The 10,745-nt window shown below is 26.0% G+C and overlaps 1 long non-coding RNA gene across 1 annotated transcript; it reads left to right on the forward strand.

The window, feature by feature from the left end:
• Window positions 1-3,507: 3,507 nt before the first annotated feature.
• Window positions 3,508-5,719, forward strand: LOC112690229. The gene is made up of 2 exons (XR_003149194.1): window positions 3,508-3,881; window positions 5,464-5,719. It is a non-coding gene; the product is annotated as an uncharacterized LOC112690229 (long non-coding RNA).
• The last annotated feature ends 5,026 nt before the right edge of the window (window positions 5,720-10,745 follow it).

Here is a 10,745-nt window from a genome sequence, read left to right on the forward strand (position 1 = left end):
ATTGATGGGCACTAGCGTTTAAATTACTTTGTTCAACTTTTTTTTTTTACATTTCCCGCGTAACGCACGATAACAATTTTTTTTCCATCACTTCATTTGACTTCCATCTCATTACTAATGGAACACTAAGAAATCGAATAAAATGTAATAATTATAATTTTTTTTCTTGCCATTTCATTATTATTTTTTGGCATTGGCACATGTTGTGCGAAAGCAGTTACCATCCTATGGAACTAACATGAGATTAATTATCGGAATCAACAAATACTATTAGTCACCTGGAACCGAAACGAACGGAAAAAATGGCCACTGCAATAGTATCGGAATACATCCAGTGGGTTGAACACACAAACATTTATTTTCATAACATTTAATACTTGACCTAACCATCTGTTTACTTCACTCGGAGCTTTAATTTATTGATTAATTAATTTAACATCTTTATTTTTTAAACTATTACTTTACTTATTCACTTTATTGTTATTTAGTTGTCATTTCGTACGTAATATAACGGTGAAAGTGTACATGACCACATTTATATCCGTTCGGATCTGAAACTGGAAACTAGGGATGGACATCATTTTTTTTTTATATCGAATTAAATTTTTGACGATGTAATTAAAGTCAGCATTTAGAGCTTTTTAACTTTTAACCGTCTTTTATCGTATTTTATAACCGATAACTGTTGTAGCTATTGCTGTGTGTATATTGTGCTCGTCACATGTACTTAAAATAATAATTTAAATGACATAGCATGTTTGACATAAATTTGACATGTTTGTTGAGATGATAAAAGAAGGTATGTAAAATTTACTATTACTGGCAATGAATACGTACTCGCGGTGATGTGGCTGTAACAAAGTCCACTATGAGCAATAGTCTTACGAAGGGTGAGTAGCGAGTCTATCACTATGCCTGTCTTCTGATAAATATTATGTGTTTTACTCGTATTTATACAAGTTTTAGCAATAATGTATGTTCACGCGATATTATAAATAATGTACTTATCAAGACAATATCACGTGGTGCTTAATTATTTATGTGAAAATTATTATACAGCAAAAATCGAAAACACATATTATGTTTTTTATTTTTACCCTTTAATCAACTTATCATAAGGAGCAATGCATATCCTATATACATGTACACCTTATAAATATACAAAAGTACATTAATATGTTGAAATAATCTAAGTATGTATGAACTCTAAACTTGCTAAAAGGACTGAAGGAGCTTACTACATTGTTAATAATATTAATTAATTTTTTAATTTTTCAAAACTTAAAAACATTATTTTATCATTACTTTTAAAACGTAAAAGTAGTAAGGTTAGTAGGTTATATATTTTATGGATCTTTCGAAAACCACTAAACGAAATCATATTTTAAACTTTTTTCTTTCATTGCCATAATGCCTACGTTTTAATACTATTACTTATTTTTATCTACTACCTCAGTATACTCTAAACGAAAACAACTTTAACTTTATGAAAACTAAAACTTTAAACATATTAAAATAATGGTCAATACTATAGTATAAGCACACACTAACTACATACAAAAGATTTTTACCAGTTTAAAGTGTAAGGTTAGTATCAGTATCATCAGGGGTGACTTGAATTTTTATCAAACTACACACCTGACTAACCTACCAAATTATCAACCTGTTATTTATAAATCATCACATATTGCTTAAATGTAGTTCTTACTACTTCTGTAGATATAATTATATTATAAAAGATAGTAGATCAATTATAAATCATAATTGGAAATGGAAATAGAAATCTATCCGTTCGGTTTTTGGACCAGAGATGATCGCTTCTGGTATTTATCTATTACCTCTAATGGTTTTTACTTATACAGTTTTAATTTATTCAATAATAAGTCAATTTTATATAATGTCGAATTGTCGGCAACAATATAAGACATTTACGTGATGGCCAATGACGACATTACGTGTGAGTGGCCGGTGTGATGTATATAATAATGTGTAAAATGAAATAAAAACGAATAATACACGTCTAATGGTGAAAAATAATTAATAGTTGCTCGTGAATAATATTCCTATATACGTTGCACGTGCGTGTGCAATACTATATTCGTATAATACGAGTTCAGATAATAGTTCTGGATCTGCCACCAACACCCGGCAATCCCGGAGGAATTGAAAATGTATTAATTTTCAGTGGGTAAACGGCTGGTCTGTACATTATAACGTCTTATACGTATCGTAAAAATAGTATTCGATGAATTCTTACATTTTATTTTTGATTATTTAGAAATGGAAAGATAAACGACGAACGGCACATCGTCAGTGAAATATATTATATTTAGTGATCTACAGTGTTTCTATTGCGAATTATATAGTATAATTTTCCGATACGCAACGATTTCGGATCATTCAACTATTATTTTTTACCTTTTTATTCGTTTATAGACGTTTTAACGAAGCATTTCTATCAGCTCTTTCATCCTTCATTTAAAAATATAATCGAATATTCCATATCTTTAGTTGAGTATTTTTTTTCTCTTTTATACATATTTTATCGAAATCCTTTTTTTTCGTGATGATAGAAAATATAAATTTAGCTCGCATAAAGATCAAACGGATTTTAATTGTCTGTAAATCAATTAAAATTCCAACTTTTACTAAATAATTCAATAGCAATATGGACATATTTTAATAAGAATTATTATACGATATTTTTGAAAAAAAATAGCATTTTACATCTAGGCGTTTAATACTTAATAATAATACGAGTCAATAGTGTTTGTTTAATTTTATATTTTAGTTGTCAATTTTAGTAACTTTATGTTTTCAACGAAACGCTTTTAAAAATGTCATACGTTACTATGGTACTAATATATGTTTTAATAATTACATATTCAGTTTACTGATAATATGGTAAGTCTTACGATGTCTTTAGTTTATTATTTTTTAAAGAATAAATTAATAATTTCCAAGAACACTTTATTGAGTAAAATAACCTCAAAATGTCTATGTATTTATTAATTAACTTGAAATTGGAAACAAAACGTGTAGTAATTTGAATTTGCCAGTTTTGAAATTAACATACATTTATGATTGACTTCCTTTGTAACAAATTTATTTCTATCCAGCATGTGCTAATGTTTTTTACTGTGATAATTATAGATTTTTTTGAATTGCACGTTTTTATAAATTAGTTTTCCATCTCCATGAATAATGACAGTTATTTAATTTTATTGTATAAAGTTTAATACAGAATGGTTATGTATTTACATATAACCGTTTAGTAAAATAAAAAATAAATAAATCTCAATGTAGTTAATTTTCAAAAATATTAAAAATAAATAAATACTTGTTTTTAGTATTATATAAAATTATATATTGTACATACACTTACTAAATCTATTCATTAAGATTATTTATTTTTTTTCATTTAACGATTTTCTATTCATTTTAAATCTTTATGGTTAGTACGTCTGTATTTACCCACAACATATTAAAGGGATATCAATACAGGATTTAATTAATATTTCGAATTCTTATTGCTTAAATTAGCTTAATAATTACTTAATAAATACTTAATATTCAGTACCCATAGGATATACTGGAATTTACCATCCCGAGTTTTAGTTCAAATATCTACCAATAAATATAATATGTAATATATTGGCAATGAATTAAATTCCAAAGATAAGTGCATGCAATTTATATCAGACCAATGAAACAGTTTCCAGTCCATTATTTTTTTTTTTTTTAGATACTAATGATGTACATACAATCGTCGGCGTCTAAAGCATGTGGTTGTGAATGTAAATGTAAATGCGGTTGCGGTTGTGGAGGCTGCGGTGGTTGCGGTGGATGTTGAAAAAATAATAATTAGCTACTAATCTGAGGTGAGTTAACTTCATCATAATGCGACCGAATTGCTTGTATCATTTTGTAGGGTCGGACTGAAGTATACAAATCTAGTCAGCATTTTTAAATGAGACATTCCGAATAAATATACGAGTTTCGATTAAATGATGAATTATTTATTTTTGTTTAAAATATTAAACATTGTGACTTGAAACATAACATCGAGACTTATATTAAAAATGTATTTATCATACATAAAATATAATGATAATGTTGACTATTGTTATGAAATTAATTAAATCAAAGTTTAGATGTTATACTTATTTTTTTTATTTGTGTCAGTACAACTATCAAAAATGTTATTATAAAATGATAAGATACTTATATTACTATATAGTAATATGAACTATTTATAAATATATATACTGATTTAACTGACAAATTTGACAATATTTTTAAATCAGTGATTCGTTGATTTAAAATGTATAAAAACAATTATACAATCAAATGTCCTATATACTTATCTACTTGTAGATTTTACTTTTTACAACTTTTTAGCTATTGTTTGTACTGCTTAATATAATGGGATTATGTCTCTACAGTTTACATTTATTTATTTAGTTATACATTTAAAGTGCATTGGTAATATCATATCAAGAATTATTATGGAAAGCTTAGTTTTCATACCACAAAATATAAAAATAAATTTGTTAAATTTTCGTATTTTACTGTAATGGACAGGTCTAATATTAATTGGTTGATCGTAATATTAAAAAAAAAATTTGAAATATATACATTTCGACCTTTAATGCACTTAAAATTTTGAATTCTATATCTCATGTACTCATCAATTATTAAATGACTTATTTCACAATTTTATTTCTGAAACAAATCATCCTTCAAATATCTATGTAATGTCTCATATAATATTGTATAACACGAAGAAAACTGAATGATGAATAAGTATATATAAGGAAGTATCTTTTTTAACAGAAATGTATGCATATTTTTGGATAAATTTTCAAATTCGTTTATCTATACAAAAATTTATATATTAATTTATTTTCAATACAAACACCCACGTAAGTCGGAGAAATACTGTTAAAATACTTTTAAAATATATTTCAAGTATATTATTTGTAAACATGATGTAATATTTTTAATATGAACTCTTCCTTTTTCTTTTTTTTTTCTTTCTATTTATTCAACTTCATCATTAAAGAACAAAATTTTATTTATAAACTATCGGATAATCAAATAGAAGAATTAATTACTAACCTAATAATTGAAAAGTGATAAAACGAACAATTAATAAAATATCATCCTAGTTTTAAACTTTTCGAAAGTTTAAAAAATGTCCTCACACATTTTAAAACGTATGGTTTTGTATTAAATCAACAGTTAATATGTAGCATTTTTACAGTAAAGTAGTAGACTTATTGTAGGCTCACAAAACAATGTTGATTTTTGATTCTACTTCATTATCTACTTTAATAATAATAATCTGCAAATTATAAGTAGATGTATTTACCTTAATATTGTATTACATTTTTTCATTTGCATTATTAATCATACTTTTCAGTTAAAACATTATTGTTAACTTATGTTTTCTTTTTCTAGTTATTAATGGTTAATGTCAAATTATCAATGTCAGCGTCATGTGATGATAACTGCTCTGAAAAATTTTAATTACTAAGTATATCAAACATTTAAATTACAATAAATCTATAATGAATTAGTATCAGTAATACCAATTTTAGTTTGTGGAAATTAATGTTACAGCTATATTGTAAATTCATATTATAGTATAGTTAATTTTTAAATATGTTGCAAATCATCATTAATATATGGTGGGTTTCACCAATGATTTTATTAATTATAATGGTTATTTAACATAAGTATTTTTAAATAATAAAATAAAGGCCACAATTTATTAGTTTTTAACATATTTACTAGTGTTATCAAACTACGTGTGGAAAAAAAATACAAAACATTTTTATAGAAAAATACAAAAAAGCAGATGATAATTATTGAATACATTGGCTCATTAATGTGGGTTCTACGACAGTATAGTTTTCGACCATAAACTAAAGTCCAGAAGCCTAAAATATTTTTTTCTGATAATTTTTATTTTTATATTAAAGAAGTCTATAATTTATATTTTATTAAAGGTTGATAATCTAGTGAATCTTTTATTTGAACTCTAGAATATTTTATTTCAAAAGCTTGTTTAAGTGATTTGTAAACAAACTTTAGACACTTAATTATTGAAATAAATAGAAAACTTATCAACAGTAGTCGATATTAATGAAAATAATATCTAAATTTTTAAAAAAAATAGTATATTTGCAGGTACAAAGTTATTTTATACTTTTTTCTTATCATTTCAGATAATTTAAAAAGTAAAAAAAAAAAAAAAGTAAAACTATTATAAAGTACTTACAGTTATAGTTATAATTATATTATGTAGTATTATGTTAAAGTATTATTAACGTTAAAATTATATAATATTTAGAACTATTTTTGTACTATTTATTAACTAAATATAACAAATTTAAATTATATTGACATGTACAAAAAAGACTAATATTCGCTGACAAAGAATAACACTTTTAAAAAGAAATATATTAAACTTGTACATACAACTCAATAATAATGTACGTTTGTACGTTTGATGACACCAATGTTGTTTTAAGGCTTATTGAAGAGATAAAGTTAACCTAAATCTTTACATTTTATGTCATTACAAAAACAAAGATCTGAGAAAATAATTTTCTTTTTTTTCAAAAGTTAACATTTTGTTCGAGTAATTGGAGTGAAGTGAATGCAGATCAGAGTTACTGATTTCATTGCCGAGTGGAGTTATATTTCAACTCACAAACTTTATAGAAAAAGATTTTTATTAAAACTAAAAACAAATCATACTTTAATATGACACTTATATCAAAAATACAAATATGATGAATGACGTAGTTATAGACCATATAAACAAATTTTATTTGGACATCTTACACTTAGTTGTTAGGTTAAAAAAAATTAATCATTACGTTCGGAGTTTTATTAAATTCATAAAATATTATTTGATGAGATACCACAAACACGTGTTGATACACAAATCAGTCTCACTGTTCATAACTGTCTAAACATACAATACGTGTATTCGGTTATTTGTGACATATGTACACGTACCAGTAAATTGTAATATGAATGCATATATCTATATATATATATATAAGAGTAGAAAATATTGGCATAATATTTAGTGGGTATAACGTACAGTTATTAGAAAATTATGTATAATAATATATTGTAGTATTTTACACCCATTTTAACATTACAACCGTGGTGTATCCGGCAATATTGGAAGTACAAAGCGGACGAATTTGTAGTTTTCGGTAAGATCCGGACGTGATAGTAGATATACACCGGCAGGTTTTCATGGCGATGGCTAGTGATAATAATAATAATTATTATGATAATATGTTAATAATAATAGTACAATGTAATGTTTTGCGTATTGTTACTGTCGTCTGCAACATTCGGGCGGCTTACTATTATTAATCTGCACAGCACCGTATAATATCGCGTAATACTGCGTAGCGTGAACAAAATTGAATCGAATGTATGAAGAGTTAGGCGAGCTTAATGGAAAAAAATAATTAACGAATCGTAAATAATTCGTTTTAGTCACGCAACCGTCGTGGGCTGAACTCGCGAAATGGTTTTTCCGGAACTTGGCACGCTGCAACGTATTCCCTGAGGAATTTAAAACGTAGATGCACTACACGGCCGCCACTGGTTGTACTCTGCATGTGTTTCCACCAGGGTCGAGTGAAAAAAGGGGTAAAGTGCTAGTGGACTGGATCCCCTCTACTTCCCGTACACTTGAAAAAAAAATCATCCCCTGTAGCGTAATTCTGACGATTCAACTATTTGGTCAAAACAATCGCTCACGTAAAAAATTAATACAACCACTTTTGGTTTAAATTATAATTTATTTTATTTCATACAATTATATTATCATCAACTAAAATGCCATCTTTTCAACGGTAAACCGACCGCAGCTATAACGATTCCGAGAAACAGCGTTATATGAAGAGTTGACATAATAAATATTGGTTACACGTTGCGCATAACTAATTAGTAATTGTATGAAAAGATACGTGGTACGTTCGAAATGATTTAGGGATCAAGCACAGTCCCTACTGCATTTTTTCCGCTGTAACCACACCATTTAGATCTTGTGTACAGACGCGATACGTAGCGTGAAAACGAGTTTAATACGGAAAGAAACTAATTACGCGGATATGACGTGTATGAGTAAGTAATAATTTTAATAATTTTATTAATATTATTAATCATTATCGTATTACTCGTGAAAACATTACAAATCACACCATAATCTCTAACAGTACTTGACATGAAAATAATTACCTTTAAAAAATGTAAATTTTTCAGTTTTTTTTTTTTTTAATTTAACTTTGAACGAAATACTAAGACTGTTGATAATTACATTACTTTCAAGTCAAGTCAAACAAAATTAGTTAACCAAAATAACAAAACAAACTCATCTAAAAAAATCTATTTTTTTTGCAATTCTTCCCTCCCCGCCATTATTTCTTTCTATTAGGAGTATATTACTATAACTTGGTAATACTAGTATATTGCTAGTAGTATTACTAGCAGTACTATTGGGAAATCGACTTCTCTAAAATACCTCTTATATTAAATTCTGAACAAATAAAAACCTACATGAAACTTTTGGACTAGTGCTTTTACTTTACAAAAATAAATAAATATAACTTTTAAATGAAAGTATAATATTATTGTAAAACCAATAAAATATGCTCTTTAAATATAAAATGATATATAATTTAAAGTTATAAGATAACTTTTTCTGTTGGATTTAAGTGACTAGGTTGAATGTTTTCAAATAATTTAAAATAGCAGCCAAGAAAAACAACAATTTTAATTTTAATTTTAAACGTTAACGAATACATATGAGATACATTTTATTTATTTGATTATATAGTACTAAGTTAAATTATTTTTGAATAAGTAACATAAAAAAATGTATATACACCAAGTACAAACAAACACCCTATCATTGAACTAATTCAGTTTATACTTCTATAACAATCAGATTACAAAAACAAAACCATGAGAATTTTTAAAACAATGAAAAAGTATACACATATTAATTAAATATATAATAATTTACACATTCACTAAATCTCCAGTTTTTAAAAAACATCCTATCCGGTAAAATTGACTCACCTATCCTTCTTTTTAGTTTTAAAGTTCATCGACGATCTATTCGTCATTCTGTCTTCTTCATCATTCCTCAATTCACCACACACTATATGTCTACTAAGCTAGTGGCGTATCCAGAACATTTTTTATTAAGGGGGGGGGGGGGTAAAAATATAACATTACATTTTTTTGAATTTTTTGTGTTTTTATATTAATCAATAAACTCTGTATTATTATTTTATAATGCTGTTTATACAAGTTAAAATATGTAAATATTTATCAATGTTTGAAAAAACAATAAATGTATATTCATTTTTCGTTTTGATTTTTTAGCAAGTTAATCCATAACATTATTAATATCCACGTTAATATTGCAATAGAGAATGTAAAAATCAATGGGGATTATAGTTTGTTTAGTTTGTTAAGATATCCATATTGCAATTATAAAAGCCACTAATCGGTTTTACCTATTATTATATTATCTGTATTCTGTATCATACTATTAATGTAATTCAGGTTAGCCGGAACGATGTTAATGCTAATAATTACTAGTTAGTTTTATACGTAGTGTATACTAGACGATCAATTGAAAGTAATGGGGATCGCTGGACACTGTGTTGATCGATCGTTAAATTAATTAAACTTATTAACAAATTAATTTAATTTTTTTTTTTTTTTTTTTTTTAAAGGGGGGTTATAACTATAAAACTATATATATATATATTATCATTATTGGTAGGTGACATGAATGAATTAGAAAAATTTTGTTTGGATTTGGTGATGGTACTTGGTGGTTTCGAAAAAATACCCTTTCTTACTTTGATTTTTTACGAGTGATGATGTTATTTATTATTATTAATCAACAATAACAAGCGTACGGATAACGGAGCTAAAACCCTTTATTAATAACTAATTTTGGTATTTATTTTCAGATAAATAATTTAAAATTAATAAATCATTATTTTATTATTATAGTGAATGCTATACGTTTTTTTAATTTTCATTAATCTTGAAAAGTTAAATACAATTTTTTTTAAATTATAACATGTTCATGTTTTTAAAAATAGCCAAACCACTAAATTTAGAAGAAAAAATACATATATGAAATGCAGTAGCTTGTTAAAAAAGAATAATAAAATTATAAACATTATACAAACTGATAAAAAATTTAAAAATATTTTAGTGTAAAATAAAACAAAAATATAAGGGCTTCAATCGGCTTATAGTTCAGTAACTGGTAGCCCCTGCGGAAAAAAATGTACATATACATGATCCGTCACCCACATGCCTACAGAGTTATCCAAACTAAACATATTATGTTATATACCTATGTACATTTAAATTTTATTTTATTTTTCTATCATATGTGAACTTTTTCATGAGTGATATCGCCAATGAAGTAATGATTTTATGTTATTATAATCATGAATATGAGTTTTTAATCTGGTTAATGGTTATGTAAAGATGTAAACCAAGATATCGGGATAAAGTATAGATTTGGTATATTCGAACGGAAATACGCGTGCAGAAGTACTCAAAGTATCATACATAGTGTACATAATATACATTATACATATTATACTATGTTTATGTATTTTCAGTACATTTATTTTCCTTTTTGATCAGTTTTGAACAAATTGCTCATACCG

Source organism: Sipha flava, unplaced genomic scaffold (genome assembly GCF_003268045.1).
Source record: "Sipha flava isolate LNK unplaced genomic scaffold, YSA_version1 49665_pilon_pilon, whole genome shotgun sequence".
NCBI lineage: Eukaryota > Metazoa > Arthropoda > Insecta > Hemiptera > Aphididae > Sipha > Sipha flava.